At 41.9% G+C, this 21,163-nt stretch overlaps 1 protein-coding gene across 5 annotated transcripts in view; it reads right to left on the bottom strand.

The window, feature by feature from the left end:
* Positions 1–21,163, bottom strand: part of FBXL18 (F-box and leucine rich repeat protein 18) — a 182,235-nt gene that overhangs the window by 26,731 nt on the left and 134,341 nt on the right. Inside the window, exons 5-6 of one of the 5 annotated variants that reach the window (XR_012678244.1) lie at positions 9,631–9,722; positions 7,146–7,251 (exon numbers count right to left, since the gene is read on the bottom strand). The exons of 3 other annotated variants lie outside the window; for them this stretch is intronic. The gene's annotated coding sequence lies outside the window, so the exon portion shown is untranslated. The remainder of the gene's footprint in view (positions 1–7,145; positions 7,252–9,630; positions 9,723–21,163) is intronic. One more of the 5 variants, XR_012678243.1, reaches the window with a different exon arrangement.

Raw genomic sequence — 21,163 nt, forward strand, 5'->3', positions numbered from 1 at the left:
AGAGGTCTGCTCCGAGGCGGCTGGCTGTCATCCCCCTCCATGCCAGACCTCACACTGCAATAATCGCCGCCGACAGAAGAATAGGGCTGGCTCCTGCACAGCAGATTCAGCGCTGTACAGGTGGGGGGTCTCCTCAGGCTTCACTTACCTTGATTGGGTGACTGGTCGGCTCCGTTTTTGTGGGACCAGAAGTGCCTTCTCCTCCATTGCTGCCTTCTCTTCCGGGACACCCTGACAGCTGCAGATCCCGATTACAGGCTTACAAATCACCATAGAGGGGAACTACCGCTGATTCCTGGGTTGCAGTGGCTGAGTGTTGAGGCAGCCCGGATCTCTCACTGCAACAGGTACCTCTCACGTGTATGATCCCACCACAGTGTTTGCTAACACTTAATTATAGCCTATACAAGTAACAGCTGTGATCTAACTACAGGCTTCCTCGTGCAGCAACACTGACACCTAGTGGTGATTAAACAATATTACATCTTATATTTCAAGATTTTAAGTTTGTACCTTTGAACCTGGCTATACCTCTAGACGGCGCATATTGGATACACTGTAATATTCTTTTATGTAGACCCCGTGCTATGTCCGCTGGGATGACTGCCTAGACCAAACGTGAGGGGACGGAAGCAGCGAAAATCCTTTCTTTGCATTATGTACCAATAGTAATGACTATCACACCTTTTACAATTTGCTGAACACGATTTCTAATCGCTCTGATGGGCAAGGACTGGAAAAGCTCTGCTAAGAAAGACCCTAAAAAAAACCCTGGAAACTCCCCAACGCTCTGATCTTCGTACATATTTGAAACTTCCCTCGGCTCCAGAAGAACCTGAAATGGCATCTTCCCCTGCTGCCTCCAACTCATCTTCCCCTGATTCACATCAGCAGGGTAAACGTCGCCAGGGTGGGTCTGTACCAAAAGAACAACCGGATCTACCCTAAGTCCTGCAAATGCTTAAATCCCTTCCAACTAAACAAGAGCTACCCTCTAAAAAATACTTTTTGGCGCTAGAAGCTAAACTACAAAATATTTTCCACCAGGAAGCGGCCTCGTTGAAATTGGACATTGCGCACCTCGGTCATCGCTTGGTAGCTTTAGAGGAACACAAGGAAAAGGGTGATGAATGCTTTACAGCTCTACAACACACAGTGGTTGAACAGGCTGGGACTCTGCAATGGTTTCAGCACAAGATGGATGACTTGGACAACCGGGGCCGTCGGAATAATTTATGAATTTGAGGCGTTCCGGAGGATGTTCCCACTCAGGGCCTGATAGACGCTCTAACAAAAGAATTCATTGAAGTCTTGGAGCTACCGTCAGAAAATGTTATCCCATTTGATAGGGCTCTACGTCCCAAGGGGGCTTCCCTCGGCACGACCCAGAGACGTTATATGTCGCCTACACTATTATACCCAGAAGGATGAGAGTGCGCAAGTTGAGAGGTCTTCAAGGCCTTTAGTTCAATGGCCAAGAAATCCAAATTTTTCAGGATCTCTCCTGGAATACGCTACAACAATGGAGGGTGCTCAGACCTCTCGCGGAGGAACTCCAGAAGAAGACCATTAAATATCGATGGGGTTTCCCGTTTCAATTACAGGTTACTCATGAAGGGAAATCGGCAGTTCTCAGGGAACCATCAGATCTGCCGGCCTTCTGTTCCACTCTAGACATTCCGCTAGTCTCACTTACTGAATGGCAGGACTATCATCAACGTCTATACCCGGCAGCAGAGGGCCACCAAGAAGAAAGGTTCCAACCATCAGAGAGACCAAAACGGTCGCCACAAAAACGTATGAATCAGAAGACTCAAGAGGACACTTGAGCACACATTCTGAGTGATGACTTCTAATCCCTGGTTGAGGACTTTCACTGGGATTTACATCTAGAGGTCCTTGGCAATTGGGAGTGACTATTTACCTCTTTACATGATGTTCCCGGTTTTCTGGGAAAATTCGATGACAGACATTTCTATTTCTTTAGGTTTACACCTCTACTCTTGCAGGCCCGCAAGTTGGGAGCGGTCGCCCGCTGCTAGGTTCATGTACCGCTGTTGGGACGACATGACGACGATTCTGACGAAATCCTCCTCCCATAACGAAATCCTCTGGTTTGGCTTCTTGCAGACCCACTTGTCTCCATTTTTCTTACTCTGGTGCTGGTTGACCTGCAGGAATAGCTTAGTTTTGTTGGATATATTCCCTCCCTTTTTTCTACATCTAATGTGGAGTTCTTCAGTTCCTCATACACATTTAATTTTTCTTTGTTTTTTAATAATTTATATGTTATGTGTTCATTACATGCTATATCATTATTATGGTTATGAAAGTACATATGCGTTTGTAAGCTACTGCACTGCTCTTCTATGCTACGGCCCTGGGTGCGTCCCATCCCGGGCTTGCCAGGAGGTGTAGTGCATACCAATTCTTCTGTTCGATTGTTGCTGTTGTTGATCCCCTCAGTGCTCCCTGACCGATTTATCTTTTCCGGGTCCTCTCTGGACTGCAGTTTCACATGGCTTTCCGGAAACAGTCTCGCACATCTGTTACAAAATGTATGTTTTATGATTATATTGTTATTTCAATGTAAGCATTTCTATGTCCCTAATCCTCCCCCCCCCTCTTTCCCTAGTCACCCTCTCTTCCCCTTTTTCATTCATGCTAATGTGATTATTTTCCTTTCTATTCCTTGGATGTCCACATATAACCATTTAGTGCTTTTTGGTAATGGCGGGTATTCTTAGATGTGTCACCCTTAATGTTAAGGGTTTAAATGTGCCAGAAAAACAGTCCAGACTACTCCAAGATCACATAGCGAAAAAAATTGATGTGGCTTTTCCTCCAGGAAACGCACTTTAAAAAAGGGTTGCATAGTCACTACTATCCGCATTCATTCACGCGTAACATCTCCGATAATAAGTCCCTGGGAGAGGCAATCCTCTTGTCCAGACGTTTGCCTGTTTAAAACATAGATACGCACACATTGCAAGAGGGTAGGGAGCTTGGTGGTGACCTGCACAATCTCCTCCCAAATGTATACTTTTGTGAATGTATATGGCCCAAATTCTTATCAACCTGTTTTTTAGATACGCGTTTGGATAAGGTAGATCCGATGAAGAAAGGCATTCTCATATTGGGCGACGATTTCAACTGGGTCCTCTACCCCACGATGGATACTTCGTCGGGGACCGCCAGATTTTCCGGCAAGCTGTATCGTAGGGTGAGACGAACCATACACGAACACAAGCTGTTCGACATATGGCATCTTAACCACCCCACATACAGAGACTACACATTCTTTTCACACCCACATAACACTTACTTCAGACTGGACTACTTTTTTCTTTCACATAACTATCTGCCTTTGATCATAGATATTTCCATAGGTCAGGTTACCTGGTCAGACCATGCCCCGGTATACCTAACGCTTTCTACTCAAGGGTCGGGTCACCAGCCTTTCACTTGGAGGCTAAATGAACTATTGATCCAAGATGTACATAACAAGACACTGATAGAGACGGCCCTAACTGAATATATTCAAACTAACGATACCCCTGACGTCTCTAGAATCTCTCTGTGGGAGGCCCATAAATGTGTAATTCGAGGCAAACTCATCCAAATGGGGGCGGTCAGCAAAAGAGAGAAGATAGCATACAGGAACTCTCTTCTGGAGAAAATTAAGTCTCTTGAAACGAGGCACAAATCCTCCCCAGAATCCACTGTTATGGCTGAATTGACAGACGTCAGAAAGGCTCTGAACCAACGAATGTCTGACAAAATTAAATTTGATCTTTGAAAATGCCAAAACAAATTTTATCAATGGGGGGACAAACCGGGTAAATTACTAGCCCGTGCCCTGCAAGCCCAACTCTATATCCCCCAAATTAAATCGGAATCAGGGACATTGTCGATTCACACGCCTGATATTGCCGCTGCATTTCATGCCTATTACACTGAATTCTATAACCTTTCCAGCACCTCCCATGCAGATATGCGTTTGACTAAACAGACCCGTATAGCAGATTATCTCCAACGGATGGACTTCCCCACGTTGGATGCAGAATCCGTACAATTATTAGAAGAACCTTTCACCATTGAGGAACTTGAAGAGGTGATCAAGACAACACCTTCGGGGAAAAGCCCGGGACCCGTTGGTTTTACTATCTCGTATTACAAAACTTTCAAAACCCTACTAGCCCCCCTCATGCTTCAGGCCTTTAACTTAGTCTCTGCTCATACACACTTTTCCCCTCAATCTTTAGCTGCACATATCACTGTTTTCCCAAAAGAAAGGAAAGATCCAGCATTGTGTTCCAGTTATAGGCCCATTTCTTTACTCAATGGGGATATTAAGCTATATGCTAAACTGATAGCTAATAGGTTGAAACCATATCTATCTCAAATCATCCATTCTGACCAGGTAGGGTGTGTCCCGGGGAGAGAAGCGCAAGATAACACTACAAAACTAATCAACGTTGTACAGTTTGCAAATACCACCAACATTCCAACAGTTCTGTTATCCACGGATGCTGAAAAAGCGTTTGACAGAGTAGATTGGGATTTTATGCAAGGGGTCCTCAGCCACTTGGGTCTGGGCCCACTGAGCCTGGCCCGGATTGCCGCTCTGTATTCACAGCCAACGGCTAGGGTTAAGGTCAACGGGGATTTGTCAAAGCCCATTGCAATATCAAATGGTACTGAACAGGGCTGTCCCTTGTCCCCGCTGATTTTTATTTTATGCATTGAAGCTTTGGCTCGCTCCATTCAAGCTAACCCTGACATTTCCGGCTTACAAATGGAGGATAAAAACTTCAAGCTTGCCCTCTTCACGGATGATCTCCTGGCCATTCTCACTAACCCTGTAATCTCAATACCCAATTTATTATTGGAATTTCATACCTTTGGAGAACTCTCCAGTTTTAAAATTAACTACTCAAAATCTGTGGCCCTCAATATCTCAACGCCTGCGATAGTAGTTGAAGGCCTGAAGCCATCCTTCCCATTTACATGGCATCCCACACGACTAAAATATTTGGGGGTAATTATTAATAGAGACAATTTGAAGATTTTTGAAGAAAACTTTTTACCTATCACTAAACCGTTTGTAACGACGTGAGAAGCTGGCTCCCAAAGGGCTTTTCCCCGATAGGCAGAGTCAAAGTGGTAAATATTGAACATACTACCACTGATCCTTTACTTACTTCACATGCTGCCTATACACCTTCCTGCCTCATGGTTCAAGACACTACATAAAGTGGTTCGGGAATTTGTATGGTGAGGCAGATGCCCCCTTTTTAAACACGACACATTATATATGCGTAAACATGCTGGAGATCTACAACTTCCACATTTCGCCACATACTACGACGCTGTTATCGTAAACAGAGTGTTAGACTGGCCGAGACCGTTTCCTGACAAGCAATGGGTCTGGATACAGTGTTCTATCTCCGGCAAGCCAATTCAATTTCCACCCTGGTTGTCCGTGCTTCCTAGAATTGCCCACCCGACTGTTACTCCAACTCTGGATAGAAGGTCCAAGTTACGCTGGGTCCCACATATCCCCTCCCGACACTTGCCTTTGACCCCGACTTTTGACAACCCAGACTTTCCCCTAGGTCCTAATAGACGGACCTTTAGATATTGGATGGAGGCGGGAGTGCATCGTGTTGGCCAGCTGGTGGACTTCTCTGGGGCTTTACCTTTTCGCTGATCTTCATTCCAAATGGGATCTCCCGGACGCGGAGATATGGAGGCATCTACAGCTCCGCCACTTTCTGGGCTCCCTGGGGATCTGTCAGTCTGCGGGCCGGCCACTTACTAAATTTGAATCCCTATGTACCATATCAATGTATCACAGACATACGCCATCTCTTATTTATAGTATCCTTATTGAATACTCCTTCATTAAACGACCCACCTTTATACGAGACTGGGAACGTGAATTGGACTGTTCAATAACCGAACAGGATTGGAGCAATATTTTTTTACGCACACAGTCTAGCTCGGTTAGTATACAAATAATTGAGACTCAGTACAAAGTTATGACCAGGTGGTACCAGTGTCCCAGCTTGTTAGCCAAGATGTTTCCGGGGATGTCAAACCTATGCTGGCGATGCCAGATGGCGCCAGGCACCCCATTACACATATGGTGGGAGTGCACAGCGCTTAGGCCTTTCTGGGAGGTAGTTCTTCTTCTTGCCAAAGCCATTGTAGGTGTTGAACTACCCAATTGTTCTAAATATTGGTTACAAAATGACAACAAAATGACTATTTTGCAGTATAAAAAATCAACAGTTAAAAATCTCTAATGCGGCTAAGGCCAAGATCCCGGTCCATTGGAGAACGCCAAATGCCCCTACCATTAAAGAATGGTTTGCTCGTTTGGAGTTTTATAGGACAATGGACGATGTGCTTTATTCTTCAATCGATAGATATAGAGAATATTATCTTTTGTGGTTCGAATGGCTCGAATTCAAGGATACGTCATTATTTACTCAGTGGAATAGCTGAACCCCCATCTATTCCTCTCTAGACTCACCTTTCCCTTCCCCCACTTACCCGTCTTCCTCCTATCCCCTACCCCCCTAATTCCCCCCACTAAAACACATATTTCATGTTGTTCTTTGACATTCAGTCTTACTGCTGCAAGTCATGAACGTTTGTATAAGCTGTTTTATTTTCAATAAAAAGAGATTTAAAAAAAAAAAAAAAAAGAAAGATATATACATCACAAATAAGGCATTTCCTCTAGAAAGGTTAACAGAAAAAAAATATTTTTCTCCCTCTGGTCTCAGAAATTAAAAGATTTCCCTTACCAAAATATATACTATAAAAAATAAGTGCATGTGCAATTATATAAATAAGCGCCCTGCGCTATTTCCTTTAAATAAATGTATACCAGTAGTTATTTATAAGTGGATCCAGTCACAACACCACATACAAAATAAGTTGCACAAATAAGTTTCAGAAATAAAATAGAAAATAAAACCAGAGTCACTAACTTACTAGTTTAAGACTTGGCGTTAGAGGGGTACACTTTAAGAAAGATGGCACATACTAACCTGGACAGGTCTCCCTAAGAATGCACAATATTATCAGGTCAAGCAATGGATTTTAACTTCTTACACTGCTCTCGCCCCCACCTTTGGAACTTGGCTTTTTCGATGTCAGGGCAGATTGATTGAGATGTTATCTGTCTAGCCTGGTTACTTTCAAAAGGCTCTTGACACTTGCATAGGTCAATGGTGTCTGTCAGCAAAACACACTTTGGACATTACATTACAAGGTTACATACAATATACACATTGTCATACATGATTATTCATGGGAAAAGTAACAAACAGTGATTAGGTGCAATACATAATTGCCACACCGGGTATAAGTAAAACCCTTCCACCACTTTTCTACTATTTGTAAAATCCTGTTCTATTTCTGCCCAACCAGTTTTTCTTTAGTTTTCAGCTGGATTACTGCATGGTCTATTGAATTCAGATGGGTCAATGTCCAACAATAATACTAATGCCATTACCACAATTTGGTTAACAGCAGATTCTTTAAGGAATTTGGTCTCCAAATGTTTATACTCCATATTATTTTATAATTTAAATTCTCCACTGGAAAACACAAGCAAATGAATAACATCAATGATCATTCTTCACTATTAAATTTCTAATCAAGATAATTAGGTGCCAGTTTTGTGGAGTGGTGAAAAATGTTAATTCTTCAAAATGAGGTACATTTCTTTAGGAAATCTCATATTCAAAATTTGATTGACATTTAGGAGTTGTGACTGTTGGATACAAGATTTTCAGCATTATTTTATATTGTGACCTAGTTCAGAATTTTTATTGTATTGTTTTATATTATTGTTATTTTATTTCTATTTGTTTTACAGGATCTTATGATTTGATTGTTTGTGGTTACCGCCAGCACAAGTTTTTTTGGTTTTGCTTAGGTATCATTACAGCGATAACTGGTTCCTTGTTTACTAGGGAGGCTACTTTTCAGAATATTGAGCGCTGAGGATTCTCTTTGTCTTGTTTGAATAAGTTTATTAAAGCAGCCTTTACGGCTCTTAAATCAGAGCATTACTTACATACTTAAGGCAGTAAGAAATACAGCTTCCATCTGGTCATTTTTCCTGAGTACTTCGCATGGCATCATCTGCCTTTCACACATATCAGATTAACTTTGACAAAAAGATCTAACCTCTTTGGGCACTACGTAACATTAACCTGAAATTTACACTTTGCATTTCTATATATCCAAGACTACACTGCCATCTAGTTTATTAATCTTTACCTCTCCAATTTCAACATGCAAGTATATAAGCTGTACTCGTAGTTTCAGGCTGGAGGAGACAGTATGCGGTGCAGGCAAGACAAGGAACAGTACAGGCTGGAGAGGAGGGGGTGCATACTAGAGAGGAGACAATACAGGGTTCAGGCTGGAGAGGAGACAATACAGGGTTTAGGCTGGAGAGGAGAACAATACAGGGTTCAGGCTGGAGAGGAGACAATACAGGGTTCAGGCTGGAGAGGAGACAATACAGGGTTCAGGCTGGAGAGGAGACAATACAGGGTTCAGGCTGGAGAGGAGACAATACAGGGTTCAGGCTGGAGAGGAGACAATACAGGGTTCAGGCTGGAGAGGAGACCATACAGGGTGCAGGCAGGGCCGCCAAGAGGAATTTGGGCCCTGGTATAACAACTTCATGGGGCCCCCCATAGGTGACCAGCCTGTGAGCCACATGCCCACTCCTAACCTGCCTGTACCCACATACCCCTATCCTTTCCTGCTTGTTTCCTTTGTATTTTGTTGTCGCACAGGTACAATGTTTGTACCACATCAAAAGAGTGCCCACAGAACACGGTGATGCAACTGTAACATCAGAAAGTCCTAATTGTGAAGGAGTGCTTGACAGCAGGGGAAGGGAAAGATGTGACTGAACATTTTATGCGCCTAACATTAGTGGTAGAACGATGTGTGCTCATGTTACAGGTCCACAGCGGGTTGGATACAACACCGACTATACCTACAAAAAACAAACAGTCAAATCACGACATAATTATAACACACACTTACCTTAACACCAACGGAGGACATTACTGAACGAAGTGCTATGTAACTGCCGCACAATTCGAAAATGCTGAATGCCGTCGGTTTATTTTGACATCACCGACGACAGCGACGTTTGACGCAGCCTAACCAGAAGCTTAACATACCTCTTTAAATGTAAATGTCGCTGTCTTCGGTGACATCACAGTGAAGCACTGGCATCCAGCATATTTGGATTTTCCAGCAGTCACATAGCAGTTCTTTCAGTAATGTCCTCTGTTGGTGTCAAGGTAAGTGCAGATTTTAATTATGTTGTGATTTGACTGTTTGGGTTATTTTGTGGGTATGGTCGGTGTTTGTATCCCAAGCATTAGGATACTGATTACCACCAGTCCATAGCGGTGATACTTGTTAGTGTCTTTCTCATTGCTGGAAAATGAGGCAGCATTCATGGGGATTTTGGATGAAGTGAGGGTCTGTTCACCTTAGAGGGAACAAGTTGTGTTTCTGACATTTTTATTACTGTTGTCTATACATTGCCAAACTCTGTTTTTCTGATGATCAGTATACCTTAATGTCAGTCCTGATTTTGCTTCCTGTCTTCCAATTTGGCACTGGATTCCCTTTTTCGATTTGATTCCTATACCTACTTTTCTCCTTGGCTGCAAATCAGATCACAATTGTAAGAGAAGATTGCTATAAATCATTACAATTAATAATTCATAATTATTCAGGAATATCACTAAAAGGCTAATATTTTATGTTATCCTGTAAGTGTTTTATTAGGCAGGGACGTAAAGCTTAAATTGCTTGAAGGAACATGGTGTGAACTGGTTAGGCCTAGCATACTGTAGTTATTAATTTTGCAAAGGGGGTAATTGGTTGCAAGACTAAACACACTTAGCAGGTTCATAATTGGCGAGTGCATGTAACCAATACAGAGAGAATGGTGTCTATATACTAATCCCAGACTTAAAATGCTGGTGCAAGGTCCAGGTTTGGGGCATCCATGCTTTGGGTTTTTCAGTCTACCCAGTCAAGCAGTTTGGACTGTTAGAATGCTGGATGACAGTTTTGTTTGAAATCTGAGACTGTCTGGCACTCTAACCCCACTGGATGACTGCAGAAAAATAAAAACAGATAGGAGAAAAGATAGTTCTCCCCAATTGGTCCCCCCATGACGTAAATCAACTTTCTTTTTCAGACTTCGTGACAGATCCCAAGAATGCGTCAATCCTTAATCAGCTGCTTAGAGACAGCAAAAATGTTTATACTTTGTCTTCAAAAGCAGAGTAGCTAGGTTTAATAACTTTACTCATTTCAAGAAAGGATCTGTAATGGTGTCGCTTCCATATGAATTAGCCCACAAGGGGTGGCTCCCCAAGGGCCATTCTCTACTACCTAGGTAGTAGAGGTGGGAAGGTAGCATTTGAATTTGCAAAGCATGAATCGGGGTGCATTATGAAGTGCGACCAAAGCGGCTGACACCACATCCAGGTCAACGCTCAAGGAGGAAGGAATCTGCACATTTCTCCATCACAGAGTCCTGGACACAGTCTGTGGTATGCAGCCAGAATCTGCCCAACAAAGTCGAAGGACAGCTGTTCCATGTGAGTCTTAGAAAGGGGTGATGTAGTTTCTTTTTAGTTCCTTTAAGCACCTTCTGGAAGGAAAGACTGGGAAATTAAATCTGGATGGACAAGCTATATGCGGATACATAAGAAAGGAAAGTAGACAATAATTGCTAAAGAACATGGAAATCATGAGAAAAGGAATTGATTGCCTATGTCAGCCATCACTGGATACTGTGACATTTTCCGCAAGAAGTGTAGTGTCCACAGCAGTGACCAGAAGAGCGCTCTGGCTACATCCATGTACAGCAGACCAGCAGTCAAAGAACTGCTTAACTGCATTGCACTTAGACGGGGGTTTCCGGTTTTGTAAAACACTGGACATGATGATTCAAAAAGGTAGAGGGAGTGAATTACATCAGTTATCAATGGCTAGTAAAAAAATATTTTCTATTTCTTCCTCAAGGCAACAGTTCAATTAAGCCAGAACTTACAGTTTGGGAAAACAGCATACCAGAAAGGATGTGGGCAATCCATCCAAATGGCCCTCTCATTCCTGTAGAGCGAAGGAAGACAACAAGTAAATCCACGATAGCTATGGACTGATCTAATCTCCAACAACCCTGGTAGGTGGCAGGTTTTCACTGTATGTGGAGACAAACATTTTCTACACAGGACCCTGGGTCCAGGATATTGTAAGCAATATGTATAAAATATAATTTCAGAGGGTACGCACAAAAAATGTTTTTGTAAGATCATGAAGCTCCCAGTCTCTGGTCTAGAGAGCATTATGCTCCAGTCAACAAATGCTGTTGGAGAAACTACTAACTAGTCCTGGACCTAACAATCAGATGGCAATGGGCATTTACTCTACACTATTTGTGGTAGAGAAGTAGTCAGGAGGCTTTCAAACTGTTCTATATCTGAGAAGATCCAATCAGTTTGTAAAAGTAAAATATTTCTGCATGGATTCTGTAAAATCCATTCTCAGTAGAAGGAAATTTCCTGACAATGGATATACAGGATGCACCTCAACATCATCGTTTCCTGAGGTTCTTCTGTGTGCATGGACACTGTTTTCAGTTTAAATGTCTACCATTTTGCCTCTCAACTCCTCCCATAATATTCAGAAAGTACTGATGTTCCTGATGTCTGATCTCAGGAAACAGGGAGTTGCAGTGTTTTTTTGGTTATTTTATTTTATTTAAACTTTGAAAACTTATACATCTTAACTAAACATTCTAATTAGGAATTAGTGGCTTCTACAGGGTCATGAAAATGAACATATATCAAATTAGTGGTTCAAACACACCAATAAAAAGAAACTAATAAAAGTTTAGTATTTTTATATATACATTTATTAGTCATTGTTGAGTATAGGATATCATTAAGTAGTTAGTTAGCAGCGGGGTACCTTTTTAAAGGGGTCTATTCCTCGTAGTTCCTCAAGTGTTATCATATCTAGACATTATGCTGATAACAGGAAAATTGGAAGACCGTGCTAAAACCAAGATACTCAAGGTAACAGTTTTTAGAGAAGCATTGCTGGATCATAAGCTATAACAAGAGTCAGCTTGTGTTGTCTCAACAGCTGTAATTCTTGAGAGTACTGATAGATACAGCAAGAGACAAAGCATCAATATCACAAAAGAGAATATAAGAGAGAATAATTGATTCAACAAATTACATTTCTAATTCAGTCTTAGCAAATATTTTCTATAAGGGAATTTCTTGAGACTTTTAAGATTTCTTTCATCAACCATAGGATTTCTCCTATGGGCAAGCTGGCACATAAGGAGTCTATGACAAGAGGTCTTCAAACAATGGGATGACAATCCGGAATCATTGGATCAACCTGTAAGTCTCAAAGAACACCAAGGTGGTCTCTGGAGTGGTGGCAAGATCAAACATTAAAAAAAGGGGAACACCGCTTTCAGAACCAGAATGAACTGTGGTAATGACAAATTGAAGTTCCAAAGGATGGGGGAGCTCATTTCAACAAAAAAATAATAGAGGCTGCAAGTAGTTAAAAGAAAAATGGACTACATGCAAACATCCTTGAAGCAAGAACTGTGTGGCATGCAATACAAAGCTTTATGCCTCAATTGCAACGCAACCATCTAAGAATCTTGTAGGATAATTTGATCTTGGTAGCCTTCATAAACAGACAACACACCAGGGGAAAACACATTATAACAATGATATCAACAATCATATCAAGGTTTGAAAACAATCTAAAGTCCTTCTCAACACTTCATGTACCAGGAAAGAACAACAAAGTAGCAGATTATTTCAGTAGTTATTTGATTCATCCAGGAGAATGGTCATTAAACAGAGCAGTGCTTTAGAAAATAACAGAAATGTTCAAGCCAAAACACCAAAGTACAAAGATAGATGCTCTAATAAAGCCTTAAAAATTCAAACTGGGGTACATGTTCCTTCCTGTTCCTCTTAATGTACATACATTGAAGAGAATAAAAAATGAAGCGATGGAAGTAATATCAAGTCTTCCATCTTGGGCTTCCAGATGTGGTTCACAGAAGCATGGACAATGCTCTTAGAACCACCATGTCTTCAACCAACTTGGCCGAATATTCTACATCAAACACCAGTTCTTCTCCCAAATCCAGAAAGCCTCTTTTTGATGGTGTGGAGATTAAACGATTACTGTGGAAGAGCAAAGGTATCTCTGACAAAGTGAATGAAGTACTACTACAGTCAAGAGAGAATAGTTGTTCTATAGCATACTACAGAATTTGCAAAACATTTATTGATTGGTGCAGAACCAAGTCAATCAGTGCAACATATTCTAGCATACCTCAAATATTGGACTGTCTTCAGTAAGCTTTACAGACAGCTTTCTAGTATATTGAAGGCATACGACACCACTGACTGTATTCCTGGGCACATTATTAATATCAGAAGATTAAATCTACAGATTTTTTTTTTCAAAGAGCAAAGAGAATTTGTCCATGCATGAAATTCTTTCTGGTACTTTGGGATCTGAATCCTGATTTAGAGTCTTTGATATCAGAACCCTTTGAAACCCTCCAGAAGATATCACGCAAAGCAATATTTTGACAGCCATCACAACTGTTAGAAGAATGGTACAACTTCAGATTCTGTTGTACAAAGCACCATTTCTGAACAAAAACTGATAAAAAGTGGTGCTCAGAACAAACCCTGTATTTTTTTTAAAAAAATGTTTATTTTGAACTGCACCAAAAATATGAAGGCACAAAAACAAACATATAATGCAGAAATAATAACCACATTACAGCATATAACAAATACAGTCAGGTGAACATATGAGATTATAAGTCTTTACGACATACAATAAAGCGGTGTCAAATAAAACAATATCCTATACTGCCATGAGAAACATGAAAGGAGAGGTCAATGCACCATTTCACTCCAAACCTTGGGCACGCGAGTAGGTGATATGAAAAAATGGTTCATAAGACTTAAGGAATTTGTGCAAAGTATTGTTGAATAGGCCAGTCATATACTTCATAGAGGATATATGTTCTATCATATTCAGTAGCATCATTCTGGTGGTGGAGGGGTGGTGTTGGGAGGAAGTAGAGGTTGTTTCCAATGTTTCACAATTAAGTTTGGAGGCTTGGCATTTGTGTAATATTAATTTGTCTGTGAATTTGCCCAAGGATTGGATGGGGCTATTAAGTAGCAGTATCAAGGAATCCCTCTAACAGAATTTCAGTTATCAAGGCGATCAGATCTATAGTAATAAATCAGAACTGCTGAATGACTGGGCACTGCTACCAGATGTGGAGAAATGTGCCAGTATCACTACATGCTCTCAAGCATCTGTTAGATGCATCCAATCTGTTCCGGGACCATATTTCAATGTGCGCATATCTTAAATTAGTTTACCTTAGCACTCACATTTATAGAGGCCTTAGCTAATCTCTCTCTGAGGGTGGAATCTCTCTCATAGTCCAAAGAAAACCCCCAGGTCCCTCTCCCAGGCCACCACATGAGGTTCCAATTAAGGTGTGTCAGTAACAAGTACCCAAATCCTGCATTTTTACAGAAAGTAACAAGTTTCATGTTGACCAAAGAATTGTACTTTCAGATCTGTGTCATAAGTCAACTAATGAAAGAGATAATATTACTGTGACCAGATGGACCGCCTATGCTACCCTGTCTGCTGTTGCTGGGAACCAGCTGGGCTTACTTTGCCACCGTTCCCTTTCATTATTCCACACATGCCCTCTCACCGCAGTAGGAGGGGCTTACAAGTGCTGCCACCCCTGGACTCCTGTACCGGCATCCAGAACAGGGTTTCTTCTGGATAACCGACGCTAATGCACCCCGTTACTGGTGTACCTGAGCTGGTACTCCTGACCTCTTCCTATGGCTCAGGGTTGCTGTGGATGGATCCCCCTGACCTATCACTCTGGCCAGAGCTGCTAGGTAGCGTGCAGAGCGGTGGTACTTGATGCTGGGTCAAAACCTCTGAAACAGCCGGGAACGGATTAGATTTTGGGTCTAATATCTAGGTCACAGGATTTTCAGCATGGAAGATGTTTTCAAGCAGGTCTTGGAAGTGATGTTAATTTCCAGTCACACTGATTGAAGGCATCAGTGCTCAGGTCAGATGGAATCAGAAGAACAATTTTCATTACAAGATAGGGCTTTTTATACAGATTTGGACACAGCCTCACAGGCTATTTTTAGAATCAGGATGCATTTTGTTTACCCAAACATGGATTTAAATGCAATGCAAAGCTAACAATATTTACACTCTGTGATATCCTAACTAGAGATGGGCGGGTCCGGTTCTCCGAGAACCGAACCCACCCGAACTTTGGGTATCCGAGTACCGAGCTGAGCAGCTCGGTACTCTCCCGCCCATTCCGAATCCAAATCGAGGCCGAACGTCATTGTGACGTCGTCGGATCTCGGGGCTCGGTTCTCGCGATACTTCAACTTTATAAATACACGCCTCCACAGCAATCAATCGCCATTTGACAGAGGGAGAGAGCAGGGTGTAGTCATAGGCTAATTAGAGCAGGGACAGAGAATACAATATTGTTCTTGCAATTGCTCGAACCAAAATCGCTAGTGCAGAGAGGAGGATAGAGGTTTATTATTTTTTCTTCATATTTGGCACTCCCCAGCGCTTTTGGGGTGTCCCCCATAATTGTGCATAAATATTTCTGGCTGTCAAAAGTCATATCTGTCAGCAGTATCTACTAAATAATTTTTAGCACTCCTCAGTGCTTTTGGGGTGTCCTCCCTAATTGTGCATTAATATTTCTGGCTGTCAAAAGTCATATCTGTCAGCAGTATCTACTAAATAATTTTTAGCACTCCTCAGTGCTTTTGGGGTGTCCTCCCTAATTGTGCATTAATATTTCTGGCTGTCAAAAGTCATATCTGTCAGCAGTATCTACTAAATAATTTTTAGCACTCCTCAGTGCTTTTGGGGTGTCCTCCCTAATTGTGCATTAATATTTCTGGCTGTCAAAAGTCATATCTGTCAGCAGTATCTACTAAAAATTTTTTAGCACTCCTCAGTGCTTTTGGGGTGTCCTCCCTAATTGTGCATTAATATTTCTGGCTGTCAAAAGTCATATCTGTCAGCAGTATCTACTAAATAATTTTTAGCACTCCTCAGTGCTTTTGGGGTGTCCTCCCTAATTGTGCATTAATATTTCTGGCTGTCAAAAGTCATATCTGTCAGCAGTATCTACTAAATAATTTTTAGCACTCCTCAGTGCTTTTGGGGTGTCCTCCCTAATTGTGCATTAATATTTCTGGCTGTCAAAAGTCATTTCTGTCAGCAGTATCTACTAAATAATTTTTAGCACTCCTCAGTGCTTTTGGGGTGTCCTCCCTAATTGTGCATTAATATTTCTGGCTGTTAAAAGTCATATCTGTCAGCAGTATCTACTAAATAATTTTTAGCACTCCTCAGTGCTTTTGGGGTGTCCTCCCTAATTGTGCATTAATATTTCTGGCTGTCAAAAGTCATTTCTGTCAGCAGTATCTACTAAATATTTTTTAGCACACCTCAGTGCTTTTGGGGTGTCCTCCCTAATTGTGCATTAATATTTCTGGCTGTCAAAAGTCATATCTGTCAGCAGTATCTACTAAATAATTTTTAGCACTCCTCAGTGCTTTTGGGGTGTCCTCCCTAATTGTGCATTAATATTTCTGGCTGTCAAAAGTCATATCTGTCAGCAGTATCTACTAAATAATTTTTAGCACTCCCCAGTGGTTTGCGCTCAGAATGGATTCAAAGCAGTCCACATATGATCTGAATGAGCAACCAGGTTCTGTCACCAGTCCTGATGTTAGTGTTCCCAGTACGTCATCTGGCCAAGGCGATGTCAAACAACAGAGTGTTTTCAAATTAGTGCAAAAAACAAAAACCAAAAAAAATTTTACTGTGTTGAAGCGAAAAAGAAGTGTAACTGAGCAAAAGTTAAGTGACGATAAAAAAAAAATTGCAAGCATGCCATTCTACACACGCAGTGGCAAAGAGAGAATGAGGCCTTCACCTTTGGCTATTAGTGGCAGATCCCAAAAAGTTACCCAGCCTACAATTGGTGCACAACTACTGTTACGCGTCAAAGCCGAGCTGCAAGATAACAGTGAGGCATTACAGGAGAATATTTGCTCTGATTCACAAATGACAACAATCCCTGTGGAGAGTCCATCCAACAGTGGGATGTCTAAACGTGAGCATTCTGCTGATGTGTGCCTTAATAGCCCGATTGTAGCCGGTGATACCCAAATTGAGGATGCCACTTTGGAATTAGAAGAGGATGAGGGGGAGATTTGTGTAGGCGACGAGGGCGCTAATGAGGATGTTGATGAGGATGAGGTTGTTTGTGTAAGTCCTGCACCAGTGGCAGCAGTTCTGGCACGTGACAAGAAAAAGGCCATTGTCATGCCTGGGCATAAAACAAAAAAATCCACTTCTTATGTGTGGAATTATTTCTACCCAAATCCAGACAACAATTGTATAGCCATTTGTAGTGTATGTGAAGCCACAGTCAGTCGAGGGAGGGACCTTAACCATCTTGGAACCTCGTCTATGTTACGCCATTTAATGAGAGTTCATGGCAAAGTGTTGGGAAAAGCTGAAAGTTCTTCCCAAAAGAATACAAGCACTCCCTCATCAGCTAAGACCCTCCACTCACCGACGGCTACAAAATACACCCACCACACCATCCTCATCAATATCCTCAGTAGCGCTCGGAGTTAGCCCGGCATCCCACTTAAGGCTGGATGACTCCGGCACTATTATTGATTCCTCTGAAGAAAGCGTTAGTCCTGCTGCTGCTGTTGCTGCTGCTGGGGGTGAATCGTCATCCCAGAGGCAGGTTAATAAAATGAGCAGTCCTACATTTCAGCAATTAACTGTGAAACAATCATTTGCGAGGGGAAGCAAATATGACAGCAGTCACCCAGTCGCCAAGCGAATCACAGACGCCATGGCTGCAATGTTAGTGTTAGATCTGCGTCCAATCTCCACAATAAACGCAGCTGGTTTTTCACAGTTAATTGAGGTTTTGTGTCCGCGTTACAGAATTCCATCGCGACACCATTTCTCCCGTAAAGCTATTCCACAACTATACCAAAAAGTGTGTAAAAATGTAGAGATTGCGCTGAAAAATGCCATTCTGCCCACTGTTCACTTAACCACAGATATGTGGACAAGTGGAAGTGGCCAAACCAAAGACTATATGACTGTGACAGCCCACTAGGTTGGTCATTCACCTTCACCAGCAGGAACAGCAGCAGCATGTACACCACTACGTAACATTTGTCACAGGCAGGCCACTCTTTGTATCACCGGCTTCACTAACAGGCATACGGCTGACAATTTGTTACGCAAACTGAGAGATGTGATTGATGCATGGCTTATACCACTCGGACTCTCCCCAGGGTATGTCATTTCAGATAACGCCAACAATATAGTGCGAGCATTACAGCTGGGTGATTTCCAACATATTCCCTGTTTTGCTCACACCATCAACTTGGTGGTGCAGAGCTTCCTACGAAATAACCGTGAGGTGCAGGAGATGCTTTCGGTGGCCCGTAAAATTTCAGGCCATTTCAGGCATTCAGCCACAGCATGTAGGAGATTACAGCAGCTCCAAGAGCAGTTTAACTTGCCATGCCACCAACTTAAGCAAGAGGTGGTAACTCGGTGGAATTCCACCCTGTACATGCTTCAGAGGATGGAGGAACAGCGCAAAGCCATCCAAGCATATTGCACAAGTCATGACATTGGGAAAGGAGGGGGGATGTATTTCACTCTTGCACAGTGGGGAATCCTTTCAGTGCTGTGCAAGGTGCTGAAACCATTTGAAGTTGTGACATGTGAGGTCAGTGCAGACTCTGCTAGTTTGAGCCAAGTCATTCCTTTAATTAGACTATTGGAAAAGCAGCTTGAGAAAATGAAGGAGGAGCTGAAAGCAAGCAATTCAGCAAAGTATGTTGGCCTTGTCGATCAAGTACTTAATTCGCTTCACAATGATCTTCAAGTTATTAAGATCTTGAACTCGGATCAGTACGTTTTGGCCACTGTGCTTGATCCAAGGTTTAAAACCTACATTGAGTCTTTACTTGTAAATGAGCGAGATGTGAACTTTTGCAAGGAGCTATTGCTCAGCAAGTTGGCCGCTGAACTGGGCCTCGGCTTGACGACGTGTCCTCCTTCACTTTCTCAAGCTGTTGCTCGTAAAAAATTAAATTTCCAAAAAAGAAGCAGGGAAGACACAGGGGGCAGACCAGAACAATTTAACATCTGGGCTGGTTTGAAGGATTTTTCAAAAAAATGTGTCACTTTGCCCATAACTCCATCCAATATGAGTATAAACATGCAAAGGATGGTGGAGGATTACTTTCAAGAGGTAGTTGATATGGAAATGTCAGACAGTCCCTTTCCTTACTGGGAAGAAAAGCAGGCCATTTGGAAACCCATGTACAAACTTGCTTTGCAATACCTAAGCTGCCCACCCTCCAGTGTGTACTCTGAACGAGTGTTCAGCACAGCAGGGAACTTAGTCAGTGATCGCCGTAGAAGGTTACTTCCCAAAAATGTGGAGAAAAATGATGTTTATAAAAATGAACTACATCTTCCACGAGGAAGGCCTTCACCATCCAAGACATCCAAGCACTGACTGTTCTCTAATGGCGGATTCAAGCGGCGATGAATTGATAGTCTGTGATGATGACGTACACACTGATGAGGGTGAGGATGAAGATGACGATATCATCTTTGTAAAACTTTCTATGTAAGTGTAGGGTGCAATCTACCCCCAAAGAGGAAAGGGACTTGTGGCATTTCCATATCACATACCATCTTGAAAGGCTGCTGTTAGGGCAATTTATCCTTAAGGGTAGGGTGTCATAGACAGAGTGACCCTAAACTGGCTTTGTCCATTTTTCATAATATTGTACAGTCTATAATGGCTGAATTTTTGGGTATTTTATACAAGTGGAGGGGGGCCTAGAGAGACAGAAACCAAACTGGCTTTTTCCATGTCAATTAATATTGTACAGTCTATAATGGCTGAATTTTTTGGTATTTTATACAAGTGGAGGGGGGCCTAGAGAGACAGAGTGACCCCAAACTGTCTTTCTTCATGTCAATTAATATTGTACAGTCTATAATGGCTGAATTTTTTAGTATTTTATACAAGTGGAGGGGGGCCTAGAGTGACAGAAACCAAACTGGCTTTCTCCATGTCAATTAATATTGTACAGTCTATAATGGCTGAATTTTTTGGTATTTTATACAAGTGGAGGGGGGCCTTGAGAGACAGAAACCAAACTGGCTTTTTCCATTTCTTTACATATTTAACTATAAGTGTAGGGTGTAATATACATTCAAAGACGATGGCTGCATTGCCAATATGCATAGATGGAGAGGAAGACAATCTGTTTTGTGTGTAGAATAGGCCTACCAACGAAGAATTAAACTGTTTTTTTGGATGATTTATTACCTCAACAATTAGATTACTTGTCTCTAAAACAGTTGGAGCACTAAATTGGGTTAATTTAGGCCCAAAAACATGGATTTTCCAAAAAAATAGCAAAACAAAACCAAACAAAACCAAAACACGCAATGGCGGTTTTGCAAAACCAAAACCAAAACCAAAACACGACGGTAATCCAGATCCAAAACCGAATCCAAAACCAAAACACGGGGGTCAGTGACCATCTCTAATCCTAACACTTGTTGTGATTTCTTGGATCTTGTTTCAGACACAGAGAAAATCTAACAGCAGTCTAAGTCTCCCCATGCCTTCAGGTGCTAGACCCTCACACATCAAAAGGTCTAATTAACATGGGTTCTTTCTTGCAACATTTGCAGAATACACATTTCCTCCAAAGCAAAAACATCCCCAAGAAAAGTTGCAAAATCCCAAACAAGGCATATCCTTATATCAAGATACACAAAAGACTTCCTAAACAAAGGCTTATTGTATCAGATATATACAACAGAAATTATGCATTTCCTCTAGCAAGGTTAAAACAGAAAAAAA

The sequence above is a fragment of the Mixophyes fleayi genome, chromosome 7, assembly GCF_038048845.1.
Source record: "Mixophyes fleayi isolate aMixFle1 chromosome 7, aMixFle1.hap1, whole genome shotgun sequence".
NCBI lineage: Eukaryota > Metazoa > Chordata > Amphibia > Anura > Limnodynastidae > Mixophyes > Mixophyes fleayi.